At 45.8% G+C, this 20,140-nt stretch overlaps 89 pseudogenes; all 89 read right to left on the bottom strand.

Moving 5' to 3' along the window:
- Positions 1-45: 45 nt before the first annotated feature.
- Positions 46-164, bottom strand: LOC140096146 (5S ribosomal RNA; annotated as a pseudogene).
- Positions 165-234: 70 nt separating this feature from the next.
- Positions 235-353, bottom strand: LOC140084993 (5S ribosomal RNA; annotated as a pseudogene).
- Positions 354-423: 70 nt separating this feature from the next.
- Positions 424-542, bottom strand: LOC140094296 (5S ribosomal RNA; annotated as a pseudogene).
- Positions 543-612: 70 nt separating this feature from the next.
- LOC140079500 (5S ribosomal RNA) lies at positions 613-731 on the bottom strand (annotated as a pseudogene).
- Positions 732-801: 70 nt separating this feature from the next.
- On the bottom strand, positions 802-920 carry LOC140096134 (5S ribosomal RNA; annotated as a pseudogene).
- A 70-nt stretch (positions 921-990) lies between these two features.
- Positions 991-1,109, bottom strand: LOC140087340 (5S ribosomal RNA; annotated as a pseudogene).
- Positions 1,110-1,179: 70 nt separating this feature from the next.
- LOC140096122 (5S ribosomal RNA) lies at positions 1,180-1,298 on the bottom strand (annotated as a pseudogene).
- Positions 1,299-1,368: 70 nt separating this feature from the next.
- Positions 1,369-1,487, bottom strand: LOC140088529 (5S ribosomal RNA; annotated as a pseudogene).
- Positions 1,488-1,557: 70 nt separating this feature from the next.
- On the bottom strand, positions 1,558-1,676 carry LOC140096110 (5S ribosomal RNA; annotated as a pseudogene).
- Positions 1,677-1,935: 259 nt separating this feature from the next.
- On the bottom strand, positions 1,936-2,054 carry LOC140096097 (5S ribosomal RNA; annotated as a pseudogene).
- A 70-nt stretch (positions 2,055-2,124) lies between these two features.
- LOC140094294 (5S ribosomal RNA) lies at positions 2,125-2,243 on the bottom strand (annotated as a pseudogene).
- Positions 2,244-2,313: 70 nt separating this feature from the next.
- Positions 2,314-2,432, bottom strand: LOC140079499 (5S ribosomal RNA; annotated as a pseudogene).
- A 70-nt stretch (positions 2,433-2,502) lies between these two features.
- LOC140084610 (5S ribosomal RNA) lies at positions 2,503-2,621 on the bottom strand (annotated as a pseudogene).
- Positions 2,622-2,691: 70 nt separating this feature from the next.
- LOC140096085 (5S ribosomal RNA) lies at positions 2,692-2,810 on the bottom strand (annotated as a pseudogene).
- Positions 2,811-2,880: 70 nt separating this feature from the next.
- On the bottom strand, positions 2,881-2,999 carry LOC140096073 (5S ribosomal RNA; annotated as a pseudogene).
- A 70-nt stretch (positions 3,000-3,069) lies between these two features.
- Positions 3,070-3,188, bottom strand: LOC140096061 (5S ribosomal RNA; annotated as a pseudogene).
- A 432-nt stretch (positions 3,189-3,620) lies between these two features.
- LOC140081797 (5S ribosomal RNA) lies at positions 3,621-3,739 on the bottom strand (annotated as a pseudogene).
- A 70-nt stretch (positions 3,740-3,809) lies between these two features.
- Positions 3,810-3,928, bottom strand: LOC140084138 (5S ribosomal RNA; annotated as a pseudogene).
- Positions 3,929-3,998: 70 nt separating this feature from the next.
- LOC140096048 (5S ribosomal RNA) lies at positions 3,999-4,117 on the bottom strand (annotated as a pseudogene).
- Positions 4,118-4,187: 70 nt separating this feature from the next.
- Positions 4,188-4,306, bottom strand: LOC140096036 (5S ribosomal RNA; annotated as a pseudogene).
- A 70-nt stretch (positions 4,307-4,376) lies between these two features.
- LOC140096023 (5S ribosomal RNA) lies at positions 4,377-4,495 on the bottom strand (annotated as a pseudogene).
- Positions 4,496-4,746: 251 nt separating this feature from the next.
- On the bottom strand, positions 4,747-4,865 carry LOC140081796 (5S ribosomal RNA; annotated as a pseudogene).
- A 70-nt stretch (positions 4,866-4,935) lies between these two features.
- On the bottom strand, positions 4,936-5,054 carry LOC140084136 (5S ribosomal RNA; annotated as a pseudogene).
- A 70-nt stretch (positions 5,055-5,124) lies between these two features.
- Positions 5,125-5,243, bottom strand: LOC140096011 (5S ribosomal RNA; annotated as a pseudogene).
- A 432-nt stretch (positions 5,244-5,675) lies between these two features.
- Positions 5,676-5,794, bottom strand: LOC140081794 (5S ribosomal RNA; annotated as a pseudogene).
- A 70-nt stretch (positions 5,795-5,864) lies between these two features.
- On the bottom strand, positions 5,865-5,983 carry LOC140084135 (5S ribosomal RNA; annotated as a pseudogene).
- A 70-nt stretch (positions 5,984-6,053) lies between these two features.
- LOC140095999 (5S ribosomal RNA) lies at positions 6,054-6,172 on the bottom strand (annotated as a pseudogene).
- Positions 6,173-6,242: 70 nt separating this feature from the next.
- Positions 6,243-6,361, bottom strand: LOC140085028 (5S ribosomal RNA; annotated as a pseudogene).
- Positions 6,362-6,431: 70 nt separating this feature from the next.
- On the bottom strand, positions 6,432-6,550 carry LOC140084134 (5S ribosomal RNA; annotated as a pseudogene).
- A 70-nt stretch (positions 6,551-6,620) lies between these two features.
- On the bottom strand, positions 6,621-6,739 carry LOC140079498 (5S ribosomal RNA; annotated as a pseudogene).
- A 70-nt stretch (positions 6,740-6,809) lies between these two features.
- Positions 6,810-6,928, bottom strand: LOC140095986 (5S ribosomal RNA; annotated as a pseudogene).
- A 70-nt stretch (positions 6,929-6,998) lies between these two features.
- LOC140095974 (5S ribosomal RNA) lies at positions 6,999-7,117 on the bottom strand (annotated as a pseudogene).
- Positions 7,118-7,187: 70 nt separating this feature from the next.
- Positions 7,188-7,306, bottom strand: LOC140090059 (5S ribosomal RNA; annotated as a pseudogene).
- A 70-nt stretch (positions 7,307-7,376) lies between these two features.
- Positions 7,377-7,495, bottom strand: LOC140084133 (5S ribosomal RNA; annotated as a pseudogene).
- Positions 7,496-7,565: 70 nt separating this feature from the next.
- Positions 7,566-7,684, bottom strand: LOC140095962 (5S ribosomal RNA; annotated as a pseudogene).
- Positions 7,685-7,754: 70 nt separating this feature from the next.
- Positions 7,755-7,873, bottom strand: LOC140095950 (5S ribosomal RNA; annotated as a pseudogene).
- A 70-nt stretch (positions 7,874-7,943) lies between these two features.
- LOC140088528 (5S ribosomal RNA) lies at positions 7,944-8,062 on the bottom strand (annotated as a pseudogene).
- A 70-nt stretch (positions 8,063-8,132) lies between these two features.
- LOC140095937 (5S ribosomal RNA) lies at positions 8,133-8,251 on the bottom strand (annotated as a pseudogene).
- A 70-nt stretch (positions 8,252-8,321) lies between these two features.
- Positions 8,322-8,440, bottom strand: LOC140095761 (5S ribosomal RNA; annotated as a pseudogene).
- Positions 8,441-8,510: 70 nt separating this feature from the next.
- LOC140095925 (5S ribosomal RNA) lies at positions 8,511-8,629 on the bottom strand (annotated as a pseudogene).
- Positions 8,630-8,699: 70 nt separating this feature from the next.
- On the bottom strand, positions 8,700-8,818 carry LOC140088526 (5S ribosomal RNA; annotated as a pseudogene).
- Positions 8,819-8,888: 70 nt separating this feature from the next.
- LOC140095913 (5S ribosomal RNA) lies at positions 8,889-9,007 on the bottom strand (annotated as a pseudogene).
- A 259-nt stretch (positions 9,008-9,266) lies between these two features.
- Positions 9,267-9,385, bottom strand: LOC140095900 (5S ribosomal RNA; annotated as a pseudogene).
- Positions 9,386-9,644: 259 nt separating this feature from the next.
- Positions 9,645-9,763, bottom strand: LOC140086655 (5S ribosomal RNA; annotated as a pseudogene).
- Positions 9,764-10,014: 251 nt separating this feature from the next.
- Positions 10,015-10,133, bottom strand: LOC140081792 (5S ribosomal RNA; annotated as a pseudogene).
- Positions 10,134-10,203: 70 nt separating this feature from the next.
- Positions 10,204-10,322, bottom strand: LOC140095888 (5S ribosomal RNA; annotated as a pseudogene).
- A 70-nt stretch (positions 10,323-10,392) lies between these two features.
- Positions 10,393-10,511, bottom strand: LOC140095875 (5S ribosomal RNA; annotated as a pseudogene).
- Positions 10,512-10,581: 70 nt separating this feature from the next.
- LOC140085027 (5S ribosomal RNA) lies at positions 10,582-10,700 on the bottom strand (annotated as a pseudogene).
- A 70-nt stretch (positions 10,701-10,770) lies between these two features.
- Positions 10,771-10,889, bottom strand: LOC140094188 (5S ribosomal RNA; annotated as a pseudogene).
- A 70-nt stretch (positions 10,890-10,959) lies between these two features.
- LOC140095863 (5S ribosomal RNA) lies at positions 10,960-11,078 on the bottom strand (annotated as a pseudogene).
- A 70-nt stretch (positions 11,079-11,148) lies between these two features.
- On the bottom strand, positions 11,149-11,267 carry LOC140086863 (5S ribosomal RNA; annotated as a pseudogene).
- Positions 11,268-11,337: 70 nt separating this feature from the next.
- On the bottom strand, positions 11,338-11,456 carry LOC140095851 (5S ribosomal RNA; annotated as a pseudogene).
- Positions 11,457-11,526: 70 nt separating this feature from the next.
- Positions 11,527-11,645, bottom strand: LOC140098506 (5S ribosomal RNA; annotated as a pseudogene).
- A 70-nt stretch (positions 11,646-11,715) lies between these two features.
- LOC140084131 (5S ribosomal RNA) lies at positions 11,716-11,834 on the bottom strand (annotated as a pseudogene).
- A 70-nt stretch (positions 11,835-11,904) lies between these two features.
- On the bottom strand, positions 11,905-12,023 carry LOC140095839 (5S ribosomal RNA; annotated as a pseudogene).
- Positions 12,024-12,093: 70 nt separating this feature from the next.
- LOC140095827 (5S ribosomal RNA) lies at positions 12,094-12,212 on the bottom strand (annotated as a pseudogene).
- A 70-nt stretch (positions 12,213-12,282) lies between these two features.
- On the bottom strand, positions 12,283-12,401 carry LOC140087338 (5S ribosomal RNA; annotated as a pseudogene).
- Positions 12,402-12,471: 70 nt separating this feature from the next.
- LOC140079497 (5S ribosomal RNA) lies at positions 12,472-12,590 on the bottom strand (annotated as a pseudogene).
- Positions 12,591-12,660: 70 nt separating this feature from the next.
- Positions 12,661-12,779, bottom strand: LOC140088525 (5S ribosomal RNA; annotated as a pseudogene).
- A 70-nt stretch (positions 12,780-12,849) lies between these two features.
- On the bottom strand, positions 12,850-12,968 carry LOC140095815 (5S ribosomal RNA; annotated as a pseudogene).
- Positions 12,969-13,227: 259 nt separating this feature from the next.
- Positions 13,228-13,346, bottom strand: LOC140095803 (5S ribosomal RNA; annotated as a pseudogene).
- A 259-nt stretch (positions 13,347-13,605) lies between these two features.
- LOC140089946 (5S ribosomal RNA) lies at positions 13,606-13,724 on the bottom strand (annotated as a pseudogene).
- Positions 13,725-13,975: 251 nt separating this feature from the next.
- On the bottom strand, positions 13,976-14,094 carry LOC140081791 (5S ribosomal RNA; annotated as a pseudogene).
- Positions 14,095-14,164: 70 nt separating this feature from the next.
- Positions 14,165-14,283, bottom strand: LOC140084130 (5S ribosomal RNA; annotated as a pseudogene).
- A 70-nt stretch (positions 14,284-14,353) lies between these two features.
- Positions 14,354-14,472, bottom strand: LOC140084129 (5S ribosomal RNA; annotated as a pseudogene).
- Positions 14,473-14,542: 70 nt separating this feature from the next.
- Positions 14,543-14,661, bottom strand: LOC140095791 (5S ribosomal RNA; annotated as a pseudogene).
- Positions 14,662-14,912: 251 nt separating this feature from the next.
- On the bottom strand, positions 14,913-15,031 carry LOC140081790 (5S ribosomal RNA; annotated as a pseudogene).
- Positions 15,032-15,101: 70 nt separating this feature from the next.
- LOC140084128 (5S ribosomal RNA) lies at positions 15,102-15,220 on the bottom strand (annotated as a pseudogene).
- A 70-nt stretch (positions 15,221-15,290) lies between these two features.
- On the bottom strand, positions 15,291-15,409 carry LOC140085123 (5S ribosomal RNA; annotated as a pseudogene).
- A 251-nt stretch (positions 15,410-15,660) lies between these two features.
- On the bottom strand, positions 15,661-15,779 carry LOC140081789 (5S ribosomal RNA; annotated as a pseudogene).
- A 70-nt stretch (positions 15,780-15,849) lies between these two features.
- On the bottom strand, positions 15,850-15,968 carry LOC140084127 (5S ribosomal RNA; annotated as a pseudogene).
- Positions 15,969-16,038: 70 nt separating this feature from the next.
- On the bottom strand, positions 16,039-16,157 carry LOC140085122 (5S ribosomal RNA; annotated as a pseudogene).
- A 432-nt stretch (positions 16,158-16,589) lies between these two features.
- Positions 16,590-16,708, bottom strand: LOC140081788 (5S ribosomal RNA; annotated as a pseudogene).
- Positions 16,709-16,778: 70 nt separating this feature from the next.
- LOC140084126 (5S ribosomal RNA) lies at positions 16,779-16,897 on the bottom strand (annotated as a pseudogene).
- A 70-nt stretch (positions 16,898-16,967) lies between these two features.
- On the bottom strand, positions 16,968-17,086 carry LOC140095778 (5S ribosomal RNA; annotated as a pseudogene).
- Positions 17,087-17,156: 70 nt separating this feature from the next.
- LOC140095765 (5S ribosomal RNA) lies at positions 17,157-17,275 on the bottom strand (annotated as a pseudogene).
- Positions 17,276-17,345: 70 nt separating this feature from the next.
- On the bottom strand, positions 17,346-17,464 carry LOC140095753 (5S ribosomal RNA; annotated as a pseudogene).
- Positions 17,465-17,723: 259 nt separating this feature from the next.
- Positions 17,724-17,842, bottom strand: LOC140097657 (5S ribosomal RNA; annotated as a pseudogene).
- A 251-nt stretch (positions 17,843-18,093) lies between these two features.
- On the bottom strand, positions 18,094-18,212 carry LOC140081787 (5S ribosomal RNA; annotated as a pseudogene).
- Positions 18,213-18,282: 70 nt separating this feature from the next.
- On the bottom strand, positions 18,283-18,401 carry LOC140084125 (5S ribosomal RNA; annotated as a pseudogene).
- Positions 18,402-18,471: 70 nt separating this feature from the next.
- LOC140095741 (5S ribosomal RNA) lies at positions 18,472-18,590 on the bottom strand (annotated as a pseudogene).
- Positions 18,591-18,660: 70 nt separating this feature from the next.
- On the bottom strand, positions 18,661-18,779 carry LOC140085026 (5S ribosomal RNA; annotated as a pseudogene).
- A 70-nt stretch (positions 18,780-18,849) lies between these two features.
- On the bottom strand, positions 18,850-18,968 carry LOC140084124 (5S ribosomal RNA; annotated as a pseudogene).
- A 70-nt stretch (positions 18,969-19,038) lies between these two features.
- LOC140095729 (5S ribosomal RNA) lies at positions 19,039-19,157 on the bottom strand (annotated as a pseudogene).
- Positions 19,158-19,227: 70 nt separating this feature from the next.
- LOC140084992 (5S ribosomal RNA) lies at positions 19,228-19,346 on the bottom strand (annotated as a pseudogene).
- Positions 19,347-19,416: 70 nt separating this feature from the next.
- LOC140094293 (5S ribosomal RNA) lies at positions 19,417-19,535 on the bottom strand (annotated as a pseudogene).
- A 70-nt stretch (positions 19,536-19,605) lies between these two features.
- Positions 19,606-19,724, bottom strand: LOC140082204 (5S ribosomal RNA; annotated as a pseudogene).
- Positions 19,725-19,794: 70 nt separating this feature from the next.
- Positions 19,795-19,913, bottom strand: LOC140091829 (5S ribosomal RNA; annotated as a pseudogene).
- Positions 19,914-19,983: 70 nt separating this feature from the next.
- On the bottom strand, positions 19,984-20,102 carry LOC140095717 (5S ribosomal RNA; annotated as a pseudogene).
- Positions 20,103-20,140: the final 38 nt, after the last annotated feature.

Here is a 20,140-nt window from a genome sequence, read left to right as displayed (position 1 = left end):
TTTACTATCTCATAGAGAAACTAACACAATTTTCAGGTTCAAAAAGGTCAACGGAACTTGGGATTCCCAGCCAGTCTCCCATGCTGGTACTTGCCAAGCCTTAAGCTGCATTGCTGCTGCGATCTGACGAGAGCAGGCACATTCAGCTTAGAATGGCCGTTGACAGCAGTTGTTCAATTTGAACCTTCTTCTACTATCTTATAGAGAAACTAACACAATTTTCAGGTTCAAAAAGGTCAACGGAACTTGGGATTCCCAGCCCGTCTCCCATGCTGGTACTTGCCAAGCCTTAAGCTGCATTGCTGCTGCGATCTGACGAGAGCAGGCACATTCAGCTTAGAATGGCCGTTGACAGCAGCTGTTCAATTTGAACCTTCTTTTACTATCTCATAGAGAAACTAACACAATTTTCAGGTTCAAAAAGGTCAACAGAACTTGGGATTCCCAGCCAGTCTCCCATGCTGGTACTTGCAAAGCCTTAAGCTGCATTGCTGCTGCGATCTGACGAGAGCAGGCACATTCAGCTTAGAATGGCCGTTGACAGCAGCTGTTCAATTTGAACTTTCTTTTACTATCTCATAGAAAAACTAACACAATTTTCAGGTTCAAAAAGGTCAACAGAACTTGGGATTCCCAGCCAGTCTCCCATGCTGGTACTTGCCAAGCCTTAAGCTGCATTGCTGCTGCGATCTGACGAGAGCAGGCACATTCAGCTTAGAATGGCCGTTGACAGCAGCTGTTCAATTTGAACCTTCTTTAACTATCTCATAGAGAAACTAACACAATTTTCAGGTTCAAAAAGGTCAACGGAACTTGGGATTCCCAGCCAGTCTCCCATGCTGGTACTTGCCAAGCCTTAAGCTGCATTGCTGCTGCGATCTGACGAGAGCAGGCACATTCAGCTTAGAATGGCCGTTGACAGCAGTTGTTCAATTTGAACCTTCTTCTACTATCTCATAGAGAAACTAACACAATTTTCAGGTTCAAAAAGGTCAACGGAACTTGGGATTCCCAGCCAGTCTCCCATGCTGGTACTTGCCAAGCCTTAAGCTGCATTGCTGCTGCGATCTGACGAGAGCACGCACATTCAGCTTAGAATGGCCGTTGACAGCAGCTGTTCAATTTGAACCTTCTTTTACTATCTCATAGAGAAACTAACACAATTTTCAGGTTCAAAAAGGTCAACGGAACTTGGGATTCCCAGCCAGTCTCCCATGCTGGTACTTGCCAAGCCTTAAGCTGCATTGCTGCTGCGATCTGACGAGAGCAGGCACATTCAGCTTAGAATGGCCGTTGACAGCAGCTGTTCAATTTGAACCTTCTTTTACCATCTTTGACAGAGAAACTAACAATTTTCAGGTTCAAAAAGGTCAACGGAACTTGGGATTCCCAGCCAGTCTCCCATGCTGGTACTTGCCAAGCCTTAAGCTGCATTGCTGCTGCGATCTGACGAGAGCAGGCACATTGAGCTTAGAATGGCCGTTGACAGCAGCTGTTCAATTTGAACCTTCTTTTACTATCTCATAGAGAAACTAACACAATTTTCAGGTTCAAAAAGGTCAACGGAACTTGGGATTCCCAGCCAGTCTCCCATGCTGGTACTTGCCAAGCCTTAAGCTGCATTGCTGCTGCGATCTGACGAGAGCAGGCACATTCAGCTTAGAATGGCCGTTGACAGCAGTTGTTCAATTTGAACCTTCTTCTACTATCTTATAGAGAAACTAACACAATTTTCAGGATCAAAAAGGTCACCAGAACTTGGGATTCCCAGCCAGTCTCCCATGCTGGTACTTGCCAAGCCTTTAGCTGCATCGCTGCTGCGATCTGACAAGAGCACGCACATTCAGCTTAGAATGGCCGTTGACAGCAGCTGTTCAATTTGAACCTTCTTTTACTATCTCATAGAGAAACTAACACAATTTTCAGGTTCAAAAAGGTCAACGGAACTTGGGATTCCCAGCCAGTCTCCCATGCTGGTACTTGCCAAGCCTTAAGCTGCATTGCTGCTGCGATCTGACGAGAGCAGGCACATTCAGCTTAGAATGGCCGTTGACAGCAGCTGTTCAGTTTGAACCTTCTTTTACTATCTCATAGAGAAACTAACACAATTTTCAGGTTCAAAAAGGTCAACAGAACTTGGGATTCCCAGCCAGTCTCCCATGCTGGTACTTGCAAAGCCTTAAGCTGCATTGCTGCTGCGATCTGACGAGAGCAGGCACATTCAGCTTAGAATGGCCGTTGACAGCAGCTGTTCAATTTGAACTTTCTTTTACTATCTCATAGAAAAACTAACACAATTTTCAGGTTCAAAAAGGTCAACAGAACTTGGGATTCCCAGCCAGTCTCCCATGCTGGTACTTGCCAAGCCTTAAGCTGCATTGCTGCTGCGATCTGACGAGAGCAGGCACATTCAGCTTAGAATGGCCGTTGACAGCAGCTGTTCAATTTGAACCTTCTTTAACTATCTCATAGAGAAACTAACACAATTTTCAGGTTCAAAAAGGTCAACGGAACTTGGGATTCCCAGCCAGACTCCCATGCTGGTACTTGCCAAGCCTTAAGCTGCATTGCTGCTGCGATCTGACGAGAGCAGGCACATTCAGCTTAGAATGGCCGTTGACAGCAGCTGTTCAGTTTGAACCTTCTTTTACTATCTCATAGAGAAACTAACACAATTTTCAGGTTCAAAAAGGTCAACGGAACTTGGGATTCCCAGCCAGTCTCCCATGCTGGTACTTGCCAAGCCTTAAGCTGCATTGCTGCTGCGATCTGACGAGAGCAGGCACATTCAGCTTAGAATGGCCGTTGACAGCAGCTGTTCAATTTGAACCTTCTTTTACCATCTTTGACAGAGAAACTAACAATTTTCAGGTTCAAAAAGGTCAACGGAACTTGGGATTCCCAGCCAGTCTCCCATGCTGGTACTTGCCAAGCCTTAAGCTGCATTGCTGCTGCGATCTGACGAGAGCAGGCACATTCAGCTTAGAATGGCCGTTGACAGCAGCTGTTCAATTTGAACCTTCTTTTACTATCTCATAGAGAAACTAACACAATTTTCAGGTTCAAAAAGGTCAACGGAACTTGGGATTCCCAGCCAGTCTCCCATGCTGGTACTTGCCAAGCCTTAAGCTGCATTGCTGCTGCGATCTGACGAGAGCAGGCACATTCAGCTTAGAATGGCCGTTGACAGCAGCTGTTCAATTTGAACCTTCTTTTACTATCTCATAGAGAAACTAACACAATTTTCAGGTTCAAAAAGGTCAACGGAACTTGGGATTCCCAGCCAGTCTCTCATGCTGGTACTTGCCAAGCCTTAAGCTGCTGCGATCTGACGAGAGCAGGCACATTCAGCTTAGAATGGCCGTTGACAGCAGCTGTTCAATTTGAACCTTCTTTTACTATCTCATAGAGAAACTAACACAATTTTCAGGTTCAAAAAGGTCAACAGAACTTGGGATTCCCAGCCAGTCTCCCATGCTGGTACTTGCCAAGCCTTAAGCTGCTGCGATCTGATAAGAGCAGGCACATTCAGCTTAGAATGGCCGTTGACAGCAGCTGTTCAATTTGAACCTTCTTTTACTATCTCATAGAGAAACTAACACAATTTTCAGGTTCAAAAAGGTCAACAGAACTTGGGATTCCCAGCCAGTCTCCCATGCTGGTACTTGCCAAGCCTTAAGCTGCATTGCTGCTGCGATCTGACGAGAGCAGGCACATTCAGCTTAGAATGGCTGTTGACAGCAGCTGTTCAATTTGAACCTTCTTTTACTATCTCATAGAGAAACTAACACAATTTTCAGGTTCAAAAAGGTCAACGGAACTTGGGATTCCCAGCCAGTCTCCCATGCTGGTACTTGCCAAGCCTTAAGCTGCATTGATGCTGCGATCTGACGAGAGCAGGCACATTCAGCTTAGAATGGCCGTTGACAGCAGCTGTTCAGTTTGAACCTTCTTTTACTATCTCATAGAGAAACTAACACAATTTTCAGGTTCAAAAAGGTCAACGGAACTTGGGATTCCCAGCCAGTCTCCCATGCTGGTACTTGCCAAGCCTTAAGCTGCATTGCTGCTGCGATCTGACGAGAGCAGGCACATTCAGCTTAGAATGGCCGTTGACAGCAGCTGTTCAGTTTGAACCTTCTTTTACTATCTCATAGAGAAACTAAAACAATTTTCAGGTTCAAAAAGGTCAACGGAACTTGGGATTCCCAGCCAGTCTCCCATGCTGGTACTTGCCAAGCCTTAAGCTGCATTGCTGCTGCGATCTGACGAGAGCAGGCACATTCAGCTTAGAATGGCCGTTGACAGCAGCTGTTCAATTTGAACCTTCTTTTACCATCTTTGACAGAGAAACTAACAATTTTCAGGTTCAAAAAGGTCAACGGAACTTGGGATTCCCAGCCAGTCTCCCATGCTGGTACTTGCCAAGCCTTAAGCTGCATTGCTGCTGCGATCTGACGAGAGCAGGCACATTCAGCTTAGAATGGCCGTTGACAGCAGCTGTTCAATTTGAACCTTCTTTTACTATCTCATAGAGAAACTAACACAATTTTCAGGTTCAAAAAGGTCAACGGAACTTGGGATTCCCAGCCAGTCTCTCATGCTGGTACTTGCCAAGCCTTAAGCTGCTGCGATCTGACGAGAGCAGGCACATTCAGCTTAGAATGGCCGTTGACAGCAGCTGTTCAATTTGAACCTTCTTTTACTATCTCATAGAGAAACTAACACAATTTTCAGGTTCAAAAAGGTCAACAGAACTTGGGATTCCCAGCCAGTCTCCCATGCTGGTACTTGCCAAGCCTTAAGCTGCATTGCTGCTGCGATCTGACGAGAGCAGGCACATTCAGCTTAGAATGGCTGTTGACAGCAGCTGTTCAATTTGAACCTTCTTTTACTATCTCATAGAGAAACTAACACAATTTTCAGGTTCAAAAAGGTCAACGGAACTTGGGATTCCCAGCCAGTCTCCCATGCTGGTACTTGCCAAGCCTTAAGCTGCATTGATGCTGCGATCTGACGAGAGCAGGCACATTCAGCTTAGAATGGCCGTTGACAGCAGCTGTTCAGTTTGAACCTTCTTTTACTATCTCATAGAGAAACTAACACAATTTTCAGGTTCAAAAAGGTCAACGGAACTTGGGATTCCCAGCCAGTCTCCCATGCTGGTACTTGCCAAGCCTTAAGCTGCATTGCTGCTGCGATCTGACGAGAGCAGGCACATTCAGCTTAGAATGGCCGTTGACAGCAGCTGTTCAGTTTGAACCTTCTTTTACTATCTCATAGAGAAACTAACACATTTTTCAGGTTCAAAAAGGTCAACGGAACTTGGGATTCCCAGCCAGTCTCCCATGCTGGTACTTGCCAAGCCTTAAGCTGCTGCGATCTGACGAGAGCAGGCACATTCAGCTTAGAATGGCCGTTGACAGCAGCTGTTCAATTTGAACCTTCTTTTACTATCTCATAGAGAAACTAACACAATTTTCAGGTTCAAAAAGGTCAACAGAACTTGGGATTCCCAGCCAGTCTCCCATGCTGGTACTTGCCAAGCCTTAAGCTGCTGCGATCTGATAAGAGCAGGCACATTCAGCTTAGAATGGCCGTTGACAGCAGCTGTTCAATTTGAACCTTCTTTTACTATCTCATAGAGAAACTAACACAATTTTCAGGTTCAAAAAGGTCAACAGAACTTGGGATTCCCAGCCAGTCTCCCATGCTGGTACTTGCCAAGCCTTAAGCTGCATTGCTGCTGCGATCTGACGAGAGCAGGCACATTCAGCTTAGAATGGCTGTTGACAGCAGCTGTTCAATTTGAACCTTCTTTTACTATCTCATAGAGAAACTAACACAATTTTCAGGTTCAAAAAGGTCAACGGAACTTGGGATTCCCAGCCAGTCTCCCATGCTGGTACTTGCCAAGCCTTAAGCTGCATTGATGCTGCGATCTGACGAGAGCAGGCACATTCAGCTTAGAATGGCCGTTGACAGCAGCTGTTCAGTTTGAACCTTCTTTTACTATCTCATAGAGAAACTAACACAATTTTCAGGTTCAAAAAGGTCAACGGAACTTGGGATTCCCAGCCAGTCTCCCATGCTGGTACTTGCCAAGCCTTAAGCTGCATTGCTGCTGCGATCTGACGAGAGCAGGCACATTCAGCTTAGAATGGCCGTTGACAGCAGCTGTTCAATTTGAACCTTCTTTTACTATCTCATAGAGAAACTAACAAAATTTTCAGGTTCAAAAAGGTCAACAGAACTTGGGATTCCCAGCCAGTCTCCCATGCTGGTACTTGCCAAGCCTTTAGCTGCATTGCTGCTGCGATCTGACGAGAGCAGGCACATTCAGCTTAGAATGGCTGTTGACAGAAGCTGTTCAATTTGAACCTTCTTTTACTATCTCATAGAGAAACTAACACAATTTTCAGGTTCAAAAAGGTCAACGGAACTTGGGATTCCCAGCCAGTCTCCCATGCTGGTACTTGCCAAGCCTTAAGCTGCATTGATGCTGCGATCTGACGAGAGCAGGCACATTCAGCTTAGAATGGCCGTTGACAGCAGCTGTTCAGTTTGAACCTTCTTTTACTATCTCATAGAGAAACTAACACAATTTTCAGGTTCAAAAAGGTCAACAGAACTTGGGATTCCCAGCCAGTCTCCCATGCTGGTACTTGCCAAGCCTTAAGCTGCATTGCTGCTGCGATCTGACGAGAGCAGGCACATTCAGCTTAGAATGGCCGTTGACAGCAGCTGTTCAGTTTGAACCTTTTTTTACTATCTCATAGAGAAACTAACACAATTTTCAGGTTCAAAAAGGTCAACGGAACTTGGGATTCCCAGCCAGTCTCCCATGCTGGTACTTGCCAAGCCTTAAGCTGCATTGCTGCTGCGATCTGACGAGAGCAGGCACATTCAGCTTAGAATGGCCGTTGACAGCAGCTGTTCAATTTGAACCTTCTTTTACCATCTTTGACAGAGAAACTAACAATTTTCAGGTTCAAAAAGGTCAACGGAACTTGGGATTCCCAGCCAGTCTCCCATGCTGGTACTTGCCAAGCCTTAAGCTGCATTGCTGCTGCGATCTGACGAGAGCAGGCACATTCAGCTTAGAATGGCCGTTGACAGCAGCTGTTCAATTTGAACCTTCTTTTACTATCTCATAGAGAAACTAACACAATTTTCAGGTTCAAAAAGGTCAACGGAACTTGGGATTCCCAGCCAGTCTCCCATGCTGGTACTTGCCAAGCCTTAAGCTGCATTGCTGCTGCGATCTGACGAGAGCAGGCACATTCAGCTTAGAATGGCTGTTGACAGCAGCTGTTCAATTTGAACCTTCTTTTACTATCTCATAGAGAAACTAACACAATTTTCAGGTTCAAAAAGGTCAACGGAACTTGGGATTCCCAGCCAGTCTCCCATGCTGGTACTTGCCAAGCCTTAAGCTGCATTGATGCTGCGATCTGACGAGAGCAGGCACATTCAGCTTAGAATGGCCGTTGACAGCAGCTGTTCAGTTTGAACCTTCTTTTACTATCTCATAGAGAAACTAACACAATTTTCAGGTTCAAAAAGGTCAACGGAACTTGGGATTCCCAGCCAGTCTCCCATGCTGGTACTTGCCAAGCCTTAAGCTGCATTGCTGCTGCGATCTGACGAGAGCAGGCACATTCAGCTTAGAATGGCCGTTGACAGCAGCTGTTCAGTTTGAACCTTCTTTTACTATCTCATAGAGAAACTAAAACAATTTTCAGGTTCAAAAAGGTCAACGGAACTTGGGATTCCCAGCCAGTCTCCCATGCTGGTACTTGCCAAGCCTTAAGCTGCATTGCTGCTGCGATCTGACGAGAGCAGGCACATTCAGCTTAGAATGGCCGTTGACAGCAGCTGTTCAATTTGAACCTTCTTTTACCATCTTTGACAGAGAAACTAACAATTTTCAGGTTCAAAAAGGTCAACGGAACTTGGGATTCCCAGCCAGTCTCCCATGCTGGTACTTGCCAAGCCTTAAGCTGCATTGCTGCTGCGATCTGACGAGAGCAGGCACATTGAGCTTAGAATGGCCGTTGACAGCAGCTGTTCAATTTGAACCTTCTTTTACTATCTCATAGAGAAACTAACACAATTTTCAGGTTCAAAAAGGTCAACGGAACTTGGGATTCCCAGCCAGTCTCCCATGCTGGTACTTGCCAAGCCTTAAGCTGCATTGCTGCTGCGATCTGACGAGAGCAGGCACATTCAGCTTAGAATGGCCGTTGACAGCAGTTGTTCAATTTGAACCTTCTTCTACTATCTCATAGAGAAACTAACACAATTTTCAGGTTCAAAAAGGTCAACGGAACTTGGGATTCCCAGCCAGTCTCCCATGCTGGTACTTGCCAGGCCTTAAGCTGCATTGCTGCTGCGATCTGACGAGAGCACGCACATTCAGCTTAGAATGGCCGTTGACAGCAGCTGTTCAATTTGAACCTTCTTTTACTATCTCATAGAGAAACTAACACAATTTTCAGGTTCAAAAAGGTCAACGGAACTTGGGATTCCCAGCCAGTCTCCCATGCTGGTACTTGCCAAGCCTTAAGCTGCATTGCTGCTGCGATCTGACGAGAGCAGGCACATTCAGCTTAGAATGGCCGTTGACAGCAGCTGTTCAATTTGAACCTTCTTTTACCATCTTTGACAGAGAAACTAACAATTTTCAGGTTCAAAAAGGTCAACGGAACTTGGGATTCCCAGCCAGTCTCCCATGCTGGTACTTGCCAAGCCTTAAGCTGCATTGCTGCTGCGATCTGACGAGAGCAGGCACATTGAGCTTAGAATGGCCGTTGACAGCAGCTGTTCAATTTGAACCTTCTTTTACTATCTCATAGAGAAACTAACACAATTTTCAGGTTCAAAAAGGTCAACGGAACTTGGGATTCCCAGCCAGTCTCCCATGCTGGTACTTGCCAAGCCTTAAGCTGCATTGCTGCTGCGATCTGACGAGAGCAGGCACATTCAGCTTAGAATGGCCGTTGACAGCAGTTGTTCAATTTGAACCTTCTTCTACTATCTTATAGAGAAACTAACACAATTTTCAGGTTCAAAAAGGTCACCAGAACTTGGGATTCCCAGCCAGTCTCCCATGCTGGTACTTGCCAAGCCTTTAGCTGCATCGCTGCTGCGATCTGACAAGAGCACGCACATTCAGCTTAGAATGGCCGTTGACAGCAGCTGTTCAATTTGAACCTTCTTTTACTATCTCATAGAGAAACTAACACAATTTTCAGGTTCAAAAAGGTCAACGGAACTTGGGATTCCCAGCCAGTCTCCCATGCTGGTACTTGCCAAGCCTTAAGCTGCATTGCTGCTGCGATCTGACGAGAGCAGGCACATTCAGCTTAGAATGGCCGTTGACAGCAGCTGTTCAGTTTGAACCTTCTTTTACTATCTTATAGAGAAACTAACACAATTTTCAGGTTCAAAAAGGTCAACGGAACTTGGGATTCGCAGCCAGTCTCCCATGCTGGTACTTGCCAAGCCTTAAGCCGCATCGCTGCTGTGATCCGACAAGAGCACGCACATTCAGCTTAGAATGGTCGTTGACAGCAGCTGTTCAATTTGAACCTTCTTTTACTATCTCATAGAGAAACTAACACAATTTTCAGGTTCAAAAAGGTTAACGGAACTTGGGATTCCCAGCCAGTCTCCCATGCTGGTACTTGCCAAGCCTTAAGCTGCATTGCTGCTGCGATCTGACGAGAGCAGGCACATTCAGCTTAGAATGGCCGTTGACAGCAGCTGTTCAATTTGAACCTTCTTTTACTATCTCATAGAGAAACTAACACAATTTTCAGGTTCAAAAAGGTCAACGGAACTTGGGATTCCCAGCCAGTCTCCCATGCTGGTACTTGCCAAGCCTTAAGCTGCTGCGATCTGACGAGAGCAGGCACATTCAGCTTAGAATGGCCGTTGACAGCAGCTGTTCAATTTGAACCTTCTTTTACTATCTCATAGAGAAACTAACACAATTTTCAGGTTCAAAAAGGTCAACAGAACTTGGGATTCCCAGCCAGTCTCCCATGCTGGTACTTGCCAAGCCTTAAGCTGCATTGCTGCTGCGATCTGACGAGAGCAGGCACATTCAGCTTAGAATGGCTGTTGACAGAAGCTGTTCAATTTGAACCTTCTTTTACTATCTCATAGAGAAACTAACACAATTTTCAGGTTCAAAAAGGTCAACGGAACTTGGGATTCCCAGCCAGTCTCCCATGCTGGTACTTGCCAAGCCTTAAGCTGCATTGCTGCTGCGATCTGACGAGAGCAGGCACATTCAGCTTAGAATGGCCGTTGACAGCAGCTGTTCAGTTTGAACCTTCTTTTACTATCTCATAGAGAAACTAACACAATTTTCAGGTTCAAAAAGGTCAACGGAACTTGGGATTCCCAGCCAGTCTCCCATGCTGGTACTTGCCAAGCCTTAAGCTGCATTGCTGCTGCGATCTGACGAGAGCAGGCACATTCAGCTTAGAATGGCCGTTGACAGCAGCTGTTCAATTTGAACCTTCTTTTACTATCTCATAGAGAAACTAACACAATTTTCAGGTTCAAAAAGGTCAACAGAACTTGGGATTCCCAGCCAGTCTCCCATGCTGGTACTTGCCAAGCCTTTAGCTGCATTGCTGCTGCGATCTGACGAGAGCAGGCACATTCAGCTTAGAATGGCTGTTGACAGAAGATGTTCAATTTGAACCTTCTTTTACTATCTCATAGAGAAACTAACACAATTTTCAGGTTCAAAAAGGTCAACGGAACTTGGGATTCCCAGCCAGTCTCCCATGCTGGTACTTGCCAAGCCTTAAGCTGCATTGATGCTGTGATCTGACGAGAGCAGGCACATTCAGCTTAGAATGGCCGTTGACAGCAGCTGTTCAGTTTGAACCTTCTTTTACTATCTCATAGAGAAACTAACACAATTTTCAGGTTCAAAAAGGTCAACGGAACTTGGGATTCCCAGCCAGTCTCCCATGCTGGTACTTGCCAAGCCTTAAGCTGCATTGCTGCTGCGATCTGACGAGAGCAGGCACATTCAGCTTAGAATGGCCGTTGACAGCAGCTGTTCAGTTTGAACCTTCTTTTACTATCTCATAGAGAAACTAACACAATTTTCAGGTTCAAAAAGGTCAACGGAACTTGGGATTCCCAGCCAGTCTCCCATGCTGGTACTTGCCAAGCCTTAAGCTGCATTGCTGCTGCAATCTGACGAGAGCAGGCACATTCAGCTTAGAATGGCCGTTGACAGCAGCTGTTCAATTTGAACCTTCTTTTACCATCTTTGACAGAGAAACTAACAATTTTCAGGTTCAAAAAGGTCAACGGAACTTGGGATTCCCAGCCAGTCTCCCATGCTGGTACTTGCCAAGCCTTAAGCTGCATTGCTGCTGCGATCTGACGAGAGCAGGCACATTCAGCTTAGAATGGCCGTTGACAGCAGCTGTTCAATTTGAACCTTCTTTTACTATCTCATAGAGAAACTAACACAATTTTCAGGTTCAAAAAGGTCAACGGAACTTGGGATTCCCAGCCAGTCTCCCATGCTGGTACTTGCCAAGGCTTAAGCTGCATTGCTGCTGCGATCTGACGAGAGCAGGCACATTCAGCTTAGAATGGCTGTTGACAGCAGCTGTTCAATTTGAACCTTCTTTTACTATCTCATAGAGAAACTAACACAATTTTCAGGTTCAAAAAGGTCAACGGAACTTGGGATTCCCAGCCAGTCTCCCATGCTGGTACTTGCCAAGCCTTAAGCTGCATTGATGCTGCGATCTGACGAGAGCAGGCACATTCAGCTTAGAATGGCCGTTGACAGCAGCTGTTCAGTTTGAACCTTCTTTTACTATCTCATAGAGAAACTAACACAATTTTCAGGTTCAAAAAGGTCAACGGAACTTGGGATTCCCAGCCAGTCTCCCATGCTGGTACTTGCCAAGCCTTAAGCTGCATTGCTGCTGCGATCTGACGAGAGCAGGCACATTCAGCTTAGAATGGCCGTTGACAGCAGCTGTTCAGTTTGAACCTTCTTTTACTATCTCATAGAGAAACTAAAACAATTTTCAGGTTCAAAAAGGTCAACGGAACTTGGGATTCCCAGCCAGTCTCCCATGCTGGTACTTGCCAAGCCTTAAGCTGCATTGCTGCTGCGATCTGACGAGAGCAGGCACATTCAGCTTAGAATGGCCGTTGACAGCAGCTGTTCAATTTGAACCTTCTTTTACCATCTTTGACAGAGAAACTAACAATTTTCAGGTTCAAAAAGGTCAACGGAACTTGGGATTCCCAGCCAGTCTCCCATGCTGGTACTTGCCAAGCCTTAAGCTGCATTGCTGCTGCGATCTGACGAGAGCACGCACATTCAGCTTAGAATGGCCGTTGACAGCAGCTGTTCAATTTGAACCTTCTTTTACTATCTCATAGAGAAACTAACACAATTTTCAGGTTCAAAAAGGTCAACAGAACTTGGGATTCCCAGCCAGTCTCCCATGCTGGTACTTGCCAAGCCTTAAGCTGCATTGCTGCTGCGATCTGACGAGAGCAGGCACATTCAGCTTAGAATGGCCGTTGACAGCAGCTGTTCAATTTGAACCTTCTTTTACCATCTTTGACAGAGAAACTAACAATTTTCAGGTTCAAAAAGGTCAACGGAACTTGGGATTCCCAGCCAGTCTCCCATGCTGGTACTTGCCAAGCCTTAAGCTGCATTGCTGCTGCGATCTGACGAGAGCAGGCACATTGAGCTTAGAATGGCCGTTGACAGCAGCTGTTCAATTTGAACCTTCTTTTACTATCTCATAGAGAAACTAACACAATTTTCAGGTTCAAAAAGGTCAACGGAACTTGGGATTCCCAGCCAGTCTCCCATGCTGGTACTTGCCAAGCCTTAAGCTGCATTGCTGCTGCGATCTGACGAGAGCAGGCACATTCAGCTTAGAATGGCCGTTGACAGCAGTTGTTCAATTTGAACCTTCTTCTACTATCTTATAGAGAAACTAACACAATTTTCAGGATCAAAAAGGTCACCAGAACTTGGGATTCCCAGCCAGTCTCCCATGCTGGTACTTGCCAAGCCTTTAGCTGCATCGCTGCTGCGATCTGACAAGAGCACGCACATTCAGCTTAGAATGGCCGTTGACAGCAGCTGTTCAATTTGAACCTTCTTTTACTATCTCATAGAGAAACTAACACAATTTTCAGGTTCAAAAAGGTCAACGGAACTTGGGATTCCCAGCCAGTCTCCCATGCTGGTACTTGCCAAGCCTTAAGCTGCATTGCTGCTGCGATCTGACGAGAGCAGGCACATTCAGCTTAGAATGGCCGTTGACAGCAGCTGTTCAGTTTGAACCTTCTTTTACTATCTTATAGAGAAACTAACACAATTTTCAGGTTCAAAAAGGTCAACGGAACTTGGGATTCGCAGCCAGTCTCCCATGCTGGTACTTGCCAAGCCTTAAGCCGCATCGCTGCTGTGATCCGACAAGAGCACGCACATTCAGCTTAGAATGGTCGTTGACAGCAGCTGTTCAATTTGAACCTTCTTTTACTATCTCATAGAGAAACTAACACAATTTTCAGGTTCAAAAAGGTGAACGGAACTTGGGATTCCCAGCCAGTCTCCCATGCTGGTACTTGCCAAGCCTTAAGCTGCATTGCTGCTGCGATCTGACGAGAGCAGGCACATTCAGCTTAGAATGGCCGTTGACAGCAGCTGTTCAATTTGAACCTTCTTTTACTATCTCATAGAGAAACTAACACAATTTTCAGGTTCAAAAAGGTCAACGGAACTTGGGATTCCCAGCCAGTCTCCCATGCTGGTACTTGCCAAGCCTTAAGCTGCTGCGATCTGACGAGAGCAGGCACATTCAGCTTAGAATGGCCGTTGACAGCAGCTGTTCAATTTGAACCTTCTTTTACTATCTCATAGAGAAACTAACACAATTTTCAGGTTCAAAAAGGTCAACAGAACTTGGGATTCCCAGCCAGTCTCCCATGCTGGTACTTGCCAAGCCTTAAGCTGCATTGCTGCTGCGATCTGACGAGAGCAGGCACATTCAGCTTAGAATGGCTGTTGACAGCAGCTGTTCAATTTGAACCTTCTTTTACTATCTCATAGAGAAACTAACACAATTTTCAGGTTCAAAAAGGTCAACGGAACTTGGGATTCCCAGCCAGTCTCCCATGCTGGTACTTGCCAAGCCTTAAGCTGCATTGATGCTGCGATCTGACGAGAGCAGGCACATTCAGCTTAGAATGGCCGTTGACAGCAGCTGTTCAGTTTGAACCTTCTTTTACTATCTCATAGAGAAACTAACACAATTTTCAGGTTCAAAAAGGTCAACGGAACTTGGGATTCCCAGCCAGTCTCCCATGCTGGTACTTGCCAAGCCTTAAGCTGCATTGATGCTGCGATCTGACGAGAGCAGGCACATTCAGCTTAGAATGGCCGTTGACAGCAGCTGTTCAGTTTGAACCTTCTTTTACTATCTCATAGAGAAACTAACACAATTTTCAGGTTCAAAAAGGTCAACGGAACTTGGGATTCCCAGCCAGTCTCCCATGCTGGTACTTGCCAAGCCTTAAGCTGCATTGCTGCTGCGATCTGACGAGAGCAGGCACATTCAGCTTAGAATGGCCGTTGACAGCAGCTGTTCAGTTTGAACCTTCTTTTACTATCTCATAGAGAAACTAACACAATTTTCAGGTTCAAAAAGGTCAACGGAACTTGGGATTCCCAGCCAGTCTCCCATGCTGGTACTTGCCAAGCCTTAAGCTGCTGCGATCTGACGAGAGCAGGCACATTCAGCTTAGAATGGCCGTTGACAGCAGCTGTTCAATTTGAACCTTCTTTTACTATCTCATAGAGAAACTAACACAATTTTCAGGTTCAAAAAGGTCAACAGAACTTGGGATTCCCAGCCAGTCTCCCATGCTGGTACTTGCCAAGCCTTAAGCTGCATTGCTGCTGCGATCTGACGAGAGCAGGCACATTCAGCTTAGAATGGCTGTTGACAGCAGCTGTTCAATTTGAACCTTCTTTTACTATCTCATAGAGAAACTAACACAATTTTCAGGTTCAAAAAGGTCAACGGAACTTGGGATTCCCAGCCAGTCTCCCATGCTGGTACTTGCCAAGCCTTAAGCTGCATTGATGCTGCGATCTGACGAGAGCAGGCACATTCAGCTTAGAATGGCCGTTGACAGCAGCTGTTCAGTTTGAACCTTCTTTTACTATCTCATAGAGAAACTAACACAATTTTCAGGTTCAAAAAGGTCAACGGAACTTAGGATTCCCAGCCAGTCTCCCATGCTGGTACTTGCCAAGCCTTAAGCTGCATTGCTGCTGCGATCTGACGAGAGCAGGCACATTCAGCTTAGAATGGCCGTTGACAGCAGCTGTTCAGTTTGAACCTTCTTTTACTATCTCATAGAGAAACTAACACAATTTTCAGGTTCAAAAAGGTCAACGGAACTTGGGATTCCCAGCCAGTCTCCCATGCTGGTACTTGCCAAGCCTTAAGCTGCTGCGATCTGACGAGAGCAGGCACATTCAGCTTAGAATGGCCGTTGACAGCAGCTGTTCAATTTGAACCTTCTTTTACTATCTCATAGAGAAACTAACACAATTTTCAGGTTCAAAAAGGTCAACAGAACTTGGGATTCCCAGCCAGTCTCCCATGCTGGTACTTGCCAAGCCTTAAGCTGCATTGCTGCTGCGATCTGACGAGAGCAGGCACATTCAGCTTAGAATGGCTGTTGACAGCAGCTGTTCAATTTGAACCTTCTTTTACTATCTCATAGAGAAACTAACACAATTTTCAGGTTCAAAAAGGTCAACGGAACTTGGGATTCCCAGCCAGTCTCCCATGCTGGTACTTGCCAAGCCTTAAGCTGCATTGATGCTGCGATCTGACGAGAGCAGGCACATTCAGCTTAGAATGGCCGTTGACAGCAGCTGTTCAGTTTGAACCTTCTTTTACTATCTCATAGAGAAACTAACACAATTTTCAGGTTCAAAAAGGTCAACGGAACTTAGGATTCCCAGCCAGTCTCCCATGCTGGTACTTGCCAAGCCTTAAGCTGCATTGCTGCTGCGATCTGACGAGAGCAGGCACATTCAGCTTAGAATGGCCGTTGACAGCAGCTGTTCAGTTTGAACCTTCTTTTACTATCTCATAGAGAAACTAACACAATTTTCAGGTTCAAAAAGGTCAACGGAACTTGGGATTCCCAGCCAGTCTCCCATGCTGGTACTTGCCAAGCCTTAAGCTGCTGCGATCTGACGAGAGCAGGCACATTCAGCTTAGAATGGCCGTTGACAGCAGCTGTTCAATTTGAACCTTCTTTTACTATCTCATAGAGAAACTAACACAATTTTCAGGTTCAAAAAGGTCAACAGAACTTGGGATTCCCAGCCAGTCTCCCATGCTGGTACTTGCCAAGCCTTAAGCTGCTGCGATCTGATAAGAGCAGGCACATTCAGCTTAGAATGGCCGTTGACAGCAGCTGTTCAATTTGAACCTTCTTTTACTATCTCATAGAGAAACTAACACAATTTTCAGGTTCAAAAAGGTCAACAGAACTTGGGATTCCCAGCCAGTCTCCCATGCTGGTACTTGCCAAGCCTTAAGCTGCATTGCTGCTGCGATCTGACGAGAGCAGGCACATTCAGCTTAGAATGGCTGTTGACAGCAGCTGTTCAATTTGAACCTTCTTTTACTATCTCATAGAGAAACTAACACAATTTTCAGGTTCAAAAAGGTCAACGGAACTTGGGATTCCCAGCCAGTCTCCCATGCTGGTACTTGCCAAGCCTTAAGCTGCATTGATGCTGCGATCTGACGAGAGCAGGCACATTCAGCTTAGAATGGCCGTTGACAGCAGCTGTTCAGTTTGAACCTTCTTTTACTATCTCATAGAGAAACTAACACAATTTTCAGGTTCAAAAAGGTCAACGGAACTTGGGATTCCCAGCCAGTCTCCCATGCTGGTACTTGCCAAGCCTTAAGCTGCATTGCTGCTGCGATCTGACGAGAGCAGGCACATTCAGCTTAGAATGGCCGTTGACAGCAGCTGTTCAGTTTGAACCTTCTTTTACTATCTCATAGAGAAACTAAAACAATTTTCAGGTTCAAAAAGGTCAACGGAACTTGGGATTCCCAGCCAGTCTCCCATGCTGGTACTTGCCAAGCCTTAAGCTGCATTGCTGCTGCGATCTGACGAGAGCAGGCACATTCAGCTTAGAATGGCCGTTGACAGCAGCTGTTCAATTTGAACCTTCTTTTACCATCTTTGACAGAGAAACTAACAATTTTCAGGTTCAAAAAGGTCAACGGAACTTGGGATTCCCAGCCAGTCTCCCATGCTGGTACTTGCCAAGCCTTAAGCTGCATTGCTGCTGCGATCTGACGAGAGCAGGCACATTCAGCTTAGAATGGCCGTTGACAGCAGTTGTTCAATTTGAACCTTCTTCTACTATCTTATAGAGAAACTAACACAATTTTCAGGATCAAAAAGGTCACCAGAACTTGGGATTCCCAGCCAGTCTCCCATGCTGGTACTTGCCAAGCCTTTAGCTGCATCGCTGCTGCGATCTAACAAGAGCACGCACATTCAGCTTAGAATGGCCGTTGACAGCAGCTGTTCAATTTGAACCTTCTTTTACTATCTCATAGAGAAACTAACACAATTTTCAGGTTCAAAAAGGTCAACGGAACTTGGGATTCCCAGCCAGTCTCCCATGCTGGTACTTGCCAAGCCTTAAGCTGCATCGCTGCTGCGATCTAACAAGAGCACGCACATTCAGCTTAGAATGGCCGTTGACAGCAGCTGTTCAGTTTGAACCTTCTTTTACTATCTCATAGAGAAACTAACACAATTTTCAGGTTCAAAAAGGTCAACAGAACTTGGGATTCCCAGCCAGTCTCCCATGCTGGTACTTGCCAAGCCTTAAGCTGCTGCGATCTGATAAGAGCAGGCACATTCAGCTTAGAATGGCCGTTGACAGCAGCTGTTCAATTTGAACCTCCTTTTACTATCTCATAGAGAAACTAACACAATTTTCAGGTTCAAAAAGGTCAACAGAACTTGGGATTCCCAGCCAGTCTCCCATGCTGGTACTTGCCAAGCCTTAAGCTGCATTGCTGCTGCGATCTGACGAGAGCAGGCACATTCAGCTTAGAATGGCTGTTGACAGCAGCTGTTCAATTTGAACCTTCTTTTACTATCTCATAGAGAAACTAACACAATTTTCAGGTTCAAAAAGGTCAACGGAACTTGGGATTCCCAGCCAGTCTCCCATGCTGGTACTTGCCAAGCCTTAAGCTGCATTGATGCTGCGATCTGACGAGAGCAGGCACATTCAGCTTAGAATGGCCGTTGACAGCAGCTGTTCAGTTTGAACCTTCTTTTACTATCTCATAGAGAAACTAACACAATTTTCAGGTTCAAAAAGGTCAACGGAACTTGGGATTCCCAGCCAGTCTCCCATGCTGGTACTTGCCAAGCCTTAAGCTGCATTGCTGCTGCGATCTGACGAGAGCAGGCACATTCAGCTTAGAATGGCCGTTGACAGCAGCTGTTCAATTTGAACCTTCTTTTACTATCTCATAGAGAAACTAACACAATTTTCAGGTTCAAAAAGGTCAACAGAACTTGGGATTCCCAGCCAGTCTCCCATGCTGGTACTTGCCAAGCCTTTAGCTGCATTGCTGCTGCGATCTGACGAGAGCAGGCACATTCAGCTTAGAATGGCTGTTGACAGAAGCTGTTCAATTTGAACCTTCTTTTACTATCTCATAGAGAAACTAACACAATTTTCAGGTTCAAAAAGGTCAACGGAACTTGGGATTCCCAGCCAGTCTCCCATGCTGGTACTTGCCAAGCCTTAAGCTGCATTGATGCTGCGATCTGACGAGAGCAGGCACATTCAGCTTAGAATGGCCGTTGACAGCAGCTGTTCAGTTTGAACCTTCTTTTACTATCTCATAGAGAAACTAACACAATTTTCAGGTTCAAAAAGGTCAACGGAACTTGGGATTCCCAGCCAGTCTCCCATGCTGGTACTTGCCAAGCCTTAAGCTGCATTGCTGCTGCGATCTGACGAGAGCAGGCACATTCAGCTTAGAATGGCCGTTGACAGCAGCTGTTCAGTTTGAACCTTCTTTTACTATCTCATAGAGAAACTAACACAATTTTCAGGTTCAAAAAGGTCAACGGAACTTGGGATTCCCAGCCCGTCTCCCATGCTGGTACTTGCCAAGCCTTAAGCTGCATTGCTGCTGCGATCTGACGAGAGCAGGCACATTCAGCTTAGAATGGCCGTTGACAGCAGCTGTTCAATTTGAACCTTCTTTTACTATCTCATAGAGAAACTAACACAATTTTCAGGTTCAAAAAGGTCAACAGAACTTGGGATTCCCAGCCAGTCTCCCATGCTGGTACTTGCAAAGCCTTAAGCTGCATTGCTGCTGCGATCTGACGAGAGCAGGCACATTCAGCTTAGAATGGCCGTTGACAGCAGCTGTTCAATTTGAACTTTCTTTTACTATCTCATAGAAAAACTAACACAATTTTCAGGTTCAAAAAGGTCAACAGAACTTGGGATTCCCAGCCAGTCTCCCATGCTGGTACTTGCCGAGCCTTAAGCTGCATTGCTGCTGCGATCTGACGAGAGCAGGCACATTCAGCTTAGAATGGCCGTTGACAGCAGCTGTTCAATTTGAACCTTCTTTAACTATCTCATAGAGAAACTAACACAATTTTCAGGTTCAAAAAGGTCAACGGAACTTAGGATTCCCAGCCAGACTCCCATGCTGGTACTTGCCAAGCCTTAAGCTGCATTGCTGCTGCGATCTGACGAGAGCAGGCACATTCAGCTTAGAATGGCCGTTGACAGCAGCTGTTCAGTTTGAACCTTCTTTTACTATCTCATAGAGAAACTAACACAATTTTCAGGTTCAAAAAGGTCAACGGAACTTGGGATTCCCAGCCAGTCTCCCATGCTGGTACTTGCCAAGCCTTAAGCTGCATTGCTGCTGCGATCTGACGAGAGCAGGCACATTCAGCTTAGAATGGCCGTTGACAGCAGCTGTTCAATTTGAACCTTCTTTTACCATCTTTG

The sequence above is a fragment of the Engystomops pustulosus genome, chromosome 9, assembly GCF_040894005.1.
Source record: "Engystomops pustulosus chromosome 9, aEngPut4.maternal, whole genome shotgun sequence".
Lineage (NCBI taxonomy): Eukaryota > Metazoa > Chordata > Amphibia > Anura > Leptodactylidae > Engystomops > Engystomops pustulosus.
The sequence above is the reverse complement of the archived record's forward strand: the minus strand, read 5'-3'. Positions and strand labels throughout refer to the sequence as shown.